We start from the raw sequence: 13,499 nt of genomic DNA on the forward strand, positions 1-13,499 counted from the left end.
GAAAATTCTTGTCCTTTATGATCTGATCAAAAATACATTGTTCTACTATTTTGCTCTGTATGTTGCTGTTGAGAATTCTTTTAGTGACAAAATTGTCTTTACTTTGTAACATACTTAGTATTTTTGATCAGGAGTCCTGAAGCTATCTTCCTTATCTTTAAAGTGCAATTGTTGGTGCACCTGTGTGATTCAGTTGGTTAATCATCAAAATCTTGATTTTGGCTCAGGATTGTGACATCGAGCCCCACCACAGGTGCCACACTCAGTGTGGAGTCAGTTTGAGATTATCTCCTTCCCCCTCTGCCCCTGCCCTGCTAGCATCCTCTCTCTCTGTCAAATAAAATAAAAATATATATATAAAGTGTAATTGTTTAACTAGGATGTCTCAGAGGTGTTGCTTCTATGTCAGTTTTTCCTCATGTATGACATTTTGTCAACTTCAGTATCTAGATTCCACTCTTAGTTCTATGAAGTTTCCCTGGGTTTTGTTTGATATTCATTCCATTTTTATTCCCATTCAATAGGCCCTTGAATTTACACTCTTGTTTCCTCTGCTTTCCATAATACCAAGCTTTCAGGAAGAGATACCTCCTCCTTTCAAGTTGTTCTTAAGTGATACATACTGAAATATTAAGGAGAAAAGTATTATAATGGCTGCAATACTTTTTTTTAAGGATCTTTTTATTTATTTGAGAGAGGGATAAGAAGACTCTCTGCAGAGCAGGGAACCTGATGCAGGGCTTGACTCCAGGACTTTGGGATCATGAGCTGAACTAAAGGCAGACACTTAACCAACTAAGCCACCCAGGGGTCCCTGCAGTATACTTTAAAAAAATAAAATTATATATGAATAAAAAACAAAGAGAAAAGAAAGAAAAAAGAAAATTTATATGTGAAAAGATAGATAAGTAGACAGATGGACATTACATACACAAAGAATCAGATAAAAACAAATGTAACAAAATATTAACAACTGATGAATATTTGTAAAGGGTATATGGATATTCATGTGCGATCTGTTCAACTTTCCCAAAGATTTGAATTTTTTTTTTTGAAGTAAAAATTTGGGAGTAAAAATAAGCCTGATTTAGTCACTTATCTATTATATTTTTATGACAAGCTGATCTAAAATATCATAGTGGAAGAATTTCATGGATTACTTTATTCAATTTTATAAAGGAAAAGAATGTAGCACAAGTAGTTTTGTGACATCTTCAAAGCAATTTAAAAAAAAAAGAACCAAAGGGATATTATAGAATTTAAATATACAATAGAAATAAAACACTGCTGGATCCAATTCAATAGAAAAGTAAGGATGAAAGAGTATATATATGTAAGCTGTAGAAGAGATAAACAGAATTTACACAATCTAAATAGACTGAAAAATTAGACTGAAAAAAGAGTAAACAGATCCTCCAAGGTCTGTGTGATAGTAAAAAAAAATCCAACATCTGTATCATCAGAATCCCAAAAGGAGAGAAGAGAGTGGACTAAAAGAGTTTTCAAAGAATTAATGAGTGAAAACATTCCAAATTTGATGAAAGACACAAACCTACAAGTTCAAGAAAGTTACCAAATTCCAAACAAGGTAAATCCAAAGAAATCTACATCAAAATGTTACATATGAAAACTAAAGACAAGAAAAAATGGTCAAAGTAGCCAGAGAGAAATAGTGCGCTACATTAAGGTACACTAATCAAATAGCAGCAGATTTCTCATTTGAAACTATGGAAGTCAGGATAAAGTTTTACAATATTTTTCAAGTGTTCAAAGAATAGAACTGTCAAAAGTGAATTCCATACATGGCAAAATTAACCTTCAAAAATTAAGAGAAATAAAGACATCCTCAGACAAAGGAAAACTAACAGAATTGGTTGTTGGCAGAATGATCCTTTAGGGTTGGCTTAAAGAATATCTTCAACAGAAAGGAAGTGATAAAGGAAAGAACCTTAGAGCAACAGGAAGGAATAAGAAATGAACAGCAGAAATATGGGTACATATAATGGACTATAATTTTCCTCATGAGTTTTATCAGTGATATTTGATAATTAAAACACAAATTGTAACACTATGACACTCAAGACAATGATATTTAAAAGAGGAGAAGATAAAGGATCCAAAATGTAAATGAATTTTCCACACTTGATGGTAGTAAAATGTTGACACCAACAGACTCTAAGTGTATTGTAGAAACTTATGTCAAGTCTATAGAAGAAATACAATTTCAAAGTTTGTGGCAACCTGTACTGAGCAAGACTATAGGCACTATTTCCCTAATTGCATTTGTTCACTATGTGTCTTTGTGCCACATCTTGGTAATCTTACAATATTTCAAATTTTTCATCATTGTTATAATTTTTATGGTGATCTGTGATCAGTGATCATGACTCACTGGAACCTCAGATGATGGTTAACATTTTTTTCAGCAGTAATATTTTTTTAATTCAAGTATGTATGTTTTTTAGACATTGCAATGTTATTGCACACTTAACAGATTACAGTACAGTGTAATAGAAACTTTATATGTGCTGGCAAACCAAAAAATTCATTTGACTTGCTTTATTGTGATCAAGAACCAAACCTGAATATCACCAATGTATGCCTATAAATAATAAAGATGTGAGAAGAAATTAGTAAAATTTTAATAGAAAAACAACAGAGAAAATGAATGAAAGAAACAGCTGGTTCTTAAAAATGAACTAAATCAATGAAATTGAGAAACCTTTTACAAACTGACAAAAATTTAAAAAGACACAAATCACCAACATTAGTAATAAAATAGAAATATCACCATAAATCCTGCTCTTATTTAGAATATAAGTAAATACAAATAACTTAATACTCATAAGTTAAATCATGTAGAAGAAATGAACTAAATTTCCCAAAATCACAAACTAGCACAACTCAACCAAGATGAAAAATGTGTCTGAATAGCCTGAAAACCATGAAAGAAACTGAATTCATAATTAAGAGCTTCCCCAAAAGAAATACCTGGGCCCAAATGGTTACACTGGAGAATTTTAGCAAACATTTAGAAAGAATTAACACCAAATTTTATGAAATCTATTACAGAAAATAAAAGAGAGAATACTTCCCAAGTCATTTTATGAGGTCAGTACTCCCCTAATTTTGATATCAAACTGGAAAACAATATCTCCTATAATCTTGGATGCAAAAATCATTAACAAAACACTAACACACTAAATTCAATCAAGTATAAAAACAATTAGATTCTGTAGCCAAAACATGGCAAAGCTAGTCTAACATTCAAAGATCAATGTAATCTACTGTAACAAAAATTTAAAGAAAGAAAATTTTATGTTCATATAATTGCCACAGGAAGAAAAAAAAATCACTTGTCAGTATCAAATATCTATTCATGATAAAAACTCTCAGAAAACTAGAAATAGAGGATAATTACTCAACTTGATCAATGGGTATACGAAACCTACAGCTAACATATTTCTTAATAGCAAAAGATTGAATTCTTCTAGTATCAGGGACAAGGCAATGATGTTCTTTCTCAATAATCTTATTCAGTAGAGTACTGAAAGTCCTAGCTACTGCAATGAGATAAGAAAAAGAAATTAAAGGGATTCAATTTGTAAAGAAAGAAATTGAACTACTTGTAGATAATATTCTATATTAAAATATCAACAGATCAAAAAACAAAAACAAAACACCTAGAAACAATAAATGAGTTCACCAAGCACAAAGGATACAGAGCAAACACAAATAGCAATTAGATGGTTATTAAAGGGTAACACAAAAGACCTTTGCAGTAAAGGAATTGTTTAAAAATGTCATTGTGGATACATGCAAAAATAATGATAAAATTGTATGGAACTAATTACACACACACACACACACACACACACACACAATCACACAAATGAAAGCAAACCCAACTGGAGAAATGTGAATCGCATTAGTGGGTTGTATCAATGATAGTATTCTGTGATGTTGTGCTATGATTTTGTTCGACGTTACCTTTACGGGAAACAGCAAAGTGCATGAGGGATCTCTCTGTATTATTTTTTTACAACTGCATGTGAATATACAATTATCTAAATACAAGTTTCAGTTAAAAATGCAGTATTTCCAGTTAAATTTCAGATTTTAAAAACTCACCTTTTTAGTATAAATATGTTCTAATGTATTGAATGGGATATATCAGTACTAAAAAAAAATCCATTTTTATTTGACTCATGGATGTCTCGACATGTGGTAGAGAAGCTTTGGCAGAGAAGCACGGAGCTTAGGGAATCAAACACTTTCATGGCAAGCAGAAAGCAAGCCTGCTCTTCAGACCCAAGGGAAGCAATGCATCATTCCTCAAGGTTGCTTGATGCAAACATAATCCTGACAAACTACCCAAGTGAAGAACAACCAGGGCCCGTTATTCTAGGTACACAAAAAATTGCAGGGCTCCTCAGGATCCAGAGAAGACTGTCTCTGCCAATAGGAAGGAGAATGAATACAACTTGCTGACAGATTGGATATGGGAGATAAGAGAAGAACCAAGACATTCTGTAGATTTTTGGATTGTGGAGCTCCATGGATGGTGGATGGTGATGCCATTTACTGGGGAAGATGGGGAAAATAATGTTTTGAAGTGGAAAAACTTATCAATATTTTGTTTTCACCATGCTAATTTTGAGAGTCTTATTATTAGACCTTTAAGTCCAAATGGCACATATGTTAATTTGAAATATTTTTCAAGTCACTTAAATTTAGAACACCTTTTAAAGCCAATGAAGACTATATCCTGATGCTCCCCAATCACAGTTCATACCTGCAGAAGGAAAAAAAGAATCCCTCTGCTACCATGGTCATCCCACTAAAACGTACATGGATAAAACCAAAGGTTTGGTTAATGTGGCCATGATAATTATCTACCAAATGTGAACATTAACCTTTCTCTTTTAGTATGGGTTTTGCTATTCTCTAAATCTGGCCCTATTTTAAACCATTTGGGTTTCCAGCTGTTTTTTGCACTGGGAAAAATTCAGAGTACTCTTAACCTGTTCAGTGAATCTTTAAGGTCTGTTCTATAATGAAGACACAAACATAATTACTGCCAAAATTTTATTGATTCATCCTATGACACCACATCCCTACTTAAATTTGTCATTTCTTTAAACTGTTTGTAAGAATACAGTACCCTTTATAAATTTTCTACTTACCATTAAATAAGATGTTTATTCTACACTCAGAAAATGTAAAATAAACAAACCCATACCTCTTTAATGAATGAATGATTTATGGCTAAATGACGCTTAATGCCAATAGCTGGAAACCTCCACCATTACTAATTTCATCACTATCATCCTCTTCGACTCCATTCCTTCAAGAGCTTTCTATTTTCCCCTTCGAGGGACCCTGAAGCTTAAGGACAGAGGATGCAATAAATGGGGCCTTCAGAGCTGGTTGAATAGAGAAATATAAAATGGATTTTTCCCCAAAACCCATTCTATGTAATTGAACCAAATGATGAATGAGTAATGTGTAAAATCAGTCTGAGACCTCTTCTTCCCCCCACCCCCCATGAAGGTCCTATCATCTGAATTCAGCTTGCAAGATCCAAAGATCTAAATGTGTTTCAAACAAAAATTAAACATCCCATTTCTTTTTCAAGAAGGTATGTGGCATTTGTTGGAGATATTTGTCAACCAAATTAACATACTGATCTCAGGGCTTGAGAGGAGATACCTGGTAGGGAACTTTTTTTTTTTCCATGAAGGAAAGAAAAAGCTATGGAAATAAATTTTGGGGGGTCAGGCACTATGATAGACATTGTCTGTTTTATTCTTCAAAGCAATCTTTGAATGAGGTATTATTCCTGGTAACTATATGTTTATGAGCAAGACCCATTCAACAAGTATTTTGATCATGTCAAGCACTGTGCAAGGCACTCAACATATACTGAATATATCTATAACTATAAATGATTATTGTCTCTACTGGGGAAGGCATATCATTAAGTGAACAATCACTGTACATTTCAATAAGTATACCTGTATCAGGGAAGTACAGGTGTTAGGACAGCTTCATCTAACTAGTTTTTCATTGTCATCTTATTTGTGTGTGCAAAGGATCAGAAAAGAGGGGGATAAGATCTCAGAAAAGGCTCTAGCAAAGTACTGACATAGAGAGTAAAGTTCACATGTGAATAACATGTATGAATTAGGTGGACCCTGAGAGTGTTAGAACCAGAGGTGAACAGCTAAAAATGAGAGAAAGCAGGGTACCTTCAAAAATTGAAATGATACTCTCATGATGCATAGAGAAGTGGTCATGAACCAGTCCCACAGGATTCATCACAAGGGCCTTCTAAGTCATGTTATCTGTTTCCTATTACCCTCAGGAATGGGAAGCCATTAGGTGTTTTTAAAGAGGAACGCCAGGAAGAGATTTGTATTGGCGGGGGGGGGGTGATAAAATCACTTTGGGTATTTGCAAAACTGTATCTCTTCCCCTCATACTCCCGTCCCAAATATTCCACACAAAACTTCAGGGAAGGATTGACAGTCTCTTTTTTTCTGCCCTTAGCCTTAATATCTTTAAAAAAATGGATCCCTCCCTACACCATGGAACTAGATATAGCATTTAGGTTTACTGTAACTTAAGAAATGTATCATTATGTAGTATCATTGCAAAATCTTAAGAATATTAACAACTGGAAACATGGATCCTAAGGATAATTGGGTCACTTCTACAAAGAATTGACCGATACAAATCACAAAGTTTTGTGAAACAAATTGCATGTGATAGTGGTGATATTAATAACAATCCTCATGGTACTGCTGATTAATTATGACAACGTTAAGTTAAGGAGAACTGTCCATTTCTCAAACAAATCCCATACACTCACTGCCTTTAATTTGATGGGGAAAAATTAATACCTTCTACATATTTGCCATTTCATCTCTTCAGATGTCTAGAGTTTACTCAAGAGATTTAGAATAACTTACTATTTCTGTTTTTTTTAATTCAGTAAAATATAGCCCACATTTGTTACAAAGAAGCTTTCTAATATTAGTTTTTCTTTTGTTCAGACCTTGCCTTAACAGCTGTTTTAGAAATCAAACTCAGTGTTTTATCTAAGAGAAGACAGAGGAATTTCCACAACAGCAATGCCATTGACATTATGCAACTGAATTTGATTCCAATGGATAAATAACTTTCAAAACCTCACATTTCTGACCATCAGTTTGGCTGAAATCAGCTTTTGTTCTACCCTGTTTTTCTTGCTAAATTGGGATTTCTATAATTATGAACTGAACTACTCCCCTGGCAATTATCTCACCTCTATAATTAAACAGAGGATTTGGCTCAGTAAAATGCCAGATCTTAATCTGACCCCTCCAAAAAAAATATCATCAACTTTCAAATCATCATTGGGAGAGGTTGAACTCATCCTGATGAGTTTCTCTTAGAATGTGCCTCTCAATCACTTTGTTTCTAAAGTGAACCTTAAGAGAAACAAGAATAATAATGAAGCTGTCTCAGAGTTCTGATCCAGAATTAAGTCAGATAAGACTGGTCTCCCTCAGAAGGAAAGGGATACCAAATTAAGTATCAGGTTAATGGAGGGCCTTGCTTAACTCACTAGCACAAATGAAGAGTCGTGCAGGGTATTTAAGGACAGATTTTATTTACCGGAGGATGATATCCTTGAAGACTTTCAGTACCTGGCAAAAAGCAAAATTGAAGTGGTGGTGTCAATTGAAGTTGTATGTAAGTAATTTGCCTGTAATTTATACCAATCCCTTTTCATAATAAGCTGGATCAGTTTTTAGTCAACCTCTATCTACTACTGTGAGAAAATTAAATTGTCCAATAGAATGTGGGAACCAAGATTGTCCTCACTGCTCTCAATTTAGTTGTGTCAAACTAGGTTGGTGCCTTGAAAACAGGAAGTGCTCAGTGACTACTGTTGAATGAATAAATATTCCATCAGCCCCCTTGAAAGTCCTCTAAAGGCTTTATGTCAATCTCTTCTCCATCCAATTCAGACAAAGCATTAAGGGAAGAGAATTGTTTCATCAAATAGAAAGTTCTCATCGTTTTCACCATCACTTTTAGTTATAGAACAGGCTCTTCAAGATTTTTTTTCCAAAAATGAAGCAGTTCTTAAAAATGGATAAAGCCATTTCATTTTGTCACAAGGAGCTCAGTGCCATTCCTTAAGAGATTTATTAGAGCACTGTAAATAATTTAGACTAAAGTTACATATTTTGAGCCATCAATAACTTTCTTGAATTTAAGAGAGCAGGAAAAAATGAATTTATAAGAACTTTTGAAAAATAATTTTCTAGTCCTCAGAATATCTGCAATTAAGTATTTATAATATATTCAAAGAGGTAAATATGTAGTGGTTATAAGTATGGGTTCTAGAATCAGACTTATACAAGCTGCAATCTCAGCTAGACTATTTACTGGAAAATGTATCCTTTTGAAGCATCAGTTTTCCCCTTGTCAAACTGGAATGATAATAAAAGTATATGACATATATGTGTATTCAAGAATGAAATATAACCATGAATTACTGCTAAATGAAAACAGCACATTACAGAACACGTAATATCTTTTGCAAAATGCTATCTATGCATTACCAAAAAAGGCCCTTGGTACAGTCACTATGGAAAACAGCATGGAGGATCCCCCCAAATTAAAAATAGAACTACCATGTGATCCAGTAATTTCACTTCTGTTACTATGCCCAAAGATAACACTAACTCAAAAAGATATTGTATAGCAGCATTATTTAGGATACCCCAGACCTAGAAACAACATAGTGCCCATGGATGGATGGATGGATGGATGAAGGAAGGAAGGAAGGAATAAAAACTTGTGTATATATATATATAAACAATGGGATATTACTCCGCCATAAAAAAAGAGAAAAGCCTACCATTTGGAACAATATGGATAGAACTTGAAGGCATCATGCTAAGTGAAATAAGTCAGACAGAGAAAGACAACTACTATATGATCTCACTTATATGTGGAATGTAAAAATAAAAGGAAAAAAGAAAACCCAAACCAAATTCATGATAAAAGAAATCAGACTTAGGGTAGCAAAGGTTGGAGGTGGGGAGAGATGGAATTAAAAGAAAGGAGTTATAGGTACAAGCTCCCAGTTATAAGTACGGAGGGTATAATGTATACCATGATAACAATAGCTAACACTGCTGTATGATATAAAAGATAGCTGTTGAAAGAGTAAATTCTCTGAGTTCTCATTATAAGAATTTCTTTTTCCTTTTTTCTTTTCTTTTTTTATTGTATCTATAGGAGAAGATGAATGTTAGCTGAACCTATTGTGACAATCATTTCACATATCAAACCACCATACTGTCTTAAACTTATACAGTGATAATGTCAATTATCTCTCAATGAAACTGGGAAAAAATAAAAGTGAAATGAAGACATTTCCAGATAAAAGACAACTTGAAGCAGCAGATTGATACTACAAGAAATTATAAAGAAGCGGAAATTCTTCAAGATGAAGCAAAAAGATATCAGATGTAAAACTTGGAACTTCGAAAAAGACTGAACGTAGGAAGTGGTATAAACCTGGATATGTGAAAAAGTCTGTATTTTTCCTTTCTTTTGCCATTTCTTATTTCTTTATAAACTACGCACCTGTTTGAAAACATTTTAAAAAGTTACTATGACATACATAACACTTAAAATGTGATTGTTAAGCATTCAAATACATTGAAGATAATATTGTTTTAAAATAGTACAGTGTAGATTTTTTATTTTGGAAGACTTTTAAGTTTTCATGTATAGCACACATGTTTAAGAAATGTGTCATTATAATTTTTAATAATTAGATCAATTTCAGGAAGCACTGGTTTATTTTATGATGTATAGATGTTGTTATAGAATTTTATCAGTTTAGAATCTTAGTTCAGAAAAGCTGATATTACATTGCAATTCTTGTGACAGAAAAGATAATTAAATAACTTATCTATGAAATGATAAGACTTTTACAAATATTTTCAACAATATAGCTCACTGTGATAAATGGAAATAGTTTACTGAAGAAATGCTTACTGAAAAAAAGGAAAAACTTGGAAGAACATACGCCAAGTGTTAATTCAAAATACTTCTAGGAAATCAAAGAGCAGAAATGAAAAGAGAGATCATTTCACTTTATATATTTATGAATTTTTCTTTTTTTGCCAAGTACACCTTTATAATTAAAAAATATAAAAAATAAGATTTGTTTTATAGAACTGTTTTGAGAATTAAATGAAATAATGTTGATAAGCTTTAAACTAGCACATCGGTTAGGAAAAAATGTTAAATACATTTCTGAGGGATAATTGTTGGCTCATTTATTTTTATTCCATATTCACATAGCTAATCACATGTACATGAATTAATAAAAACTGTTATATAACTATAATGTTCAATGAACCTATTATAAAGCTACGATGTTTCCTGCACTGGCAGAACTTCAGATGTATCTACAGGAAACAAAGTGACAGATTAAAGAAGAATATATAATATGGAGTGACTCAGGGTGTTGTGTTTCTCACAGAACTACCACCTCCCCTTGCCACATTTGTATCCACTTAAACATATTAGGACCCGTTATGATGGGTATAATCTCTTTTATATCTATGAAGAACTCAAAACCACAGTAACTAAAAATTAACAAGGAGAAAATGCTGCATATCAAAATAAAATGCCTTAATTGTTGGAAGTTTAAGAAAGAAAGATCTGTAACTACAGAGGCCATCTCACATCTAATTGCAAAGTAAACACTATTATTACTTAGCAAGCATCATCTTTTTTTTAAGCCATTGCTTCTAGAAGGCACTTGATGGTACCCATGAGGCAGAATGAGTCAATCTGCTTTCTTGTGCTTATTGAAAGCACCAGGAAATAGTTCAGGATGTTGGAAATATCTAGTATAGAAGAAGGCCATTCTTTACTTCTTTGCCTTTCCTTTACCTCCCCCTGTATTCCCTTTGCTAATAGTAGTACCTAAGAAAAATGTGGCTTTGTCATTAAGGAAAGTATCCTTTGGTATACAGGTTGAACTCATTTTTGTATCAAAAACTATTATCTTGCACAGCATATCAGAAATGCTGACACTCACCCTTCATCTGGTCTCATTTGGACTGTCAGTACTGTCATAATTTTAATGTACACACATTGGGATGTGTGGAACTAATACAAATGTATGTCTTTGGCATAAATAATATTCATTGTCGAATTTTCTCCTATGATGGTTTTATGACCAACAACCCTTCCACTAGGCGGATAACCGCAAATTGTGATTTTCAATGAATCATCTGGTAATAAAGAAGTATGTGCTGCGCAAATTGAACCCTCTTCCATGCGACATGAGCAGCTTCAACATAAATTATCCATAACAGGTTTATTTGTCATGAACTGCAGCCAAAATACCCTGATGGTTAAGTTACCTCCTGCATCTTAAAACTCCCCATCAAAAAAATTTTTATGCCTTTTGAGTTAGAGCACTGCCTTTAAAAGCTGTTCATCTCTAGAATCAGTTATGTCTTCTCCTAAAATTGAATAGGGAGGATTAGCAATGCCAAGTTGCTCAATTACGGCTTATTTGGCAGCTTGTGCCCATGTACAAAGAAAATAGGAAGATAAAAATAAATATATTAAATATTGAGCCTTAGTAAGTGTTAGCCTTTTACAGAGATTAGTTCATTTAATGTTCATGGCATCTCTAAGAGATAAGTTTTATCACTATCCCCATTCCATAGTTTCACATATAAGGAATCTAGGCTTACAGAGATCAAGATGGCTAATATCACCCAGCCAATAATTGATGGAATCAGTAGAAAACCCCAGAATTCTGAGTTCCATGTTTTTAACCCAACTGTTTTTCAATTCTACATACAAGTCTTATGTATTATTTTGTGCAAAGCAATCCGGGTCCTTAAGGATAGACAGACAAGGCACAGATCTGCCCTCAAATTGTCCCAAATATAATGGAGGAAACAGACATATACTTACAAACATGTAGTTAGGGGCAGAACATGACAATTTCTAAAATGAGCAGTAAGACATGTGAACTGGGAGGACAGATGTAAGACTAATGACTGCTGACACTAAGGAGCTAGGAAGTCTTTATGAAAAAAGTAGCAAGAACATACCACGTACATACGTTCTGTCCACAAAGGCAAAGAAATAAAGCATCTCAGGAACTATTAGGGGAATGCCAAAGTATTGTCTGTGGCTGATGTAAGATAACTTTATTCATTTCTTACAATTTTGTTCAATAGGTACTGATATGTCTGTTTTACATATAAAATATATATTGGTGATTTATCTGAAATCCTCAAACTAGTAAATGCCAGAGCTAGTACTAGAACACAGGTAGTCTGACTCCAAAGTCCTATATACCTATTCACCATGGGCAGCAAACAAACACTCTCAGTCCAAAAGGATAATAGGAAAACCAGTCTGCACATAAGACAATCAGCAGTGTTAGGTCCTGGGGCATACATGCCCCAACCAAAACATTCAAATACTTTGAAATAAATTGTGTAAGACCAGAAAAGGAAAAGGAAAAAAGTATATGGGAGCCAAATTTAGTCCACAGACCTTCATATTATAGCATCTGCATGCTATGATTTTTTTCTTTAGGTCTTCTAACCACACTAAATGAAGAACTGAGTTAATAGTGGGGGCAATTTGGGATGCCTGGGTGGCTCAGTTGGTTAAGCGGCTGCCTTCGGCTCCGGTCATGATCCCAGAATCCTGGGATCGAGTCCCACATCCGGCTCCTTGCTCAGCGGGAAGCCTGCTTCTCTCTCTGCCTCTGCCTGCCCCTCTGTCTGCCACTCTGTCTGCCTATGCTCACTCTCTCTGACCAAAAAAAAAAAAAAAAAAAAAAGTTTAAATAGTTGGGGCAATTTAAAGTGAGGAAAGCATTTTTGATATTTAAGAAGTATTATAAAAACTGGTTTTATAAAATGGTAATAAGATTCTTTTAAAGTGTAACATACCTTCGAAAGATGATGCTTATCTGAAATAAATAAATACAGAAGAATATAAAGACTATATAGGAGAAAGTACCTGAGATTATAACACCACATTAGCACTTTGATCTGTGCCATTCACTCATTCATTCATTCATCCTACACATATGTCAGGCACTATGCTAAATGTTAGGAGATATAATATTAAGCAAAAATAGACACAATCTACATTTATGTAGTTTGAAGTCTAATGATACAAGAGAGAGGATGGAAACTGATAGAAAGCTATCAGTTGGAATCAAATTTGGAGCCAAGTCACAGAGGTTTCATGGTAGAGTTTGAAGTGAAAATGGCATAAGCAACCTCAGTAACTTAGATGAGTGGAGAGAGAAAACATCCTGAAAATGAAGAATCTTCCTTGCACACCACACATACACACACATCTGAACTCAAATGAGGCTCCTCCTGGAAGAAGAAACAAATATGCTGTCCCTGAGGGAAGCTTCAATCAGCAGG

Source organism: Lutra lutra, chromosome 13 (genome assembly GCF_902655055.1).
Source record: "Lutra lutra chromosome 13, mLutLut1.2, whole genome shotgun sequence".
Classification (NCBI taxonomy): domain Eukaryota; kingdom Metazoa; phylum Chordata; class Mammalia; order Carnivora; family Mustelidae; genus Lutra; species Lutra lutra.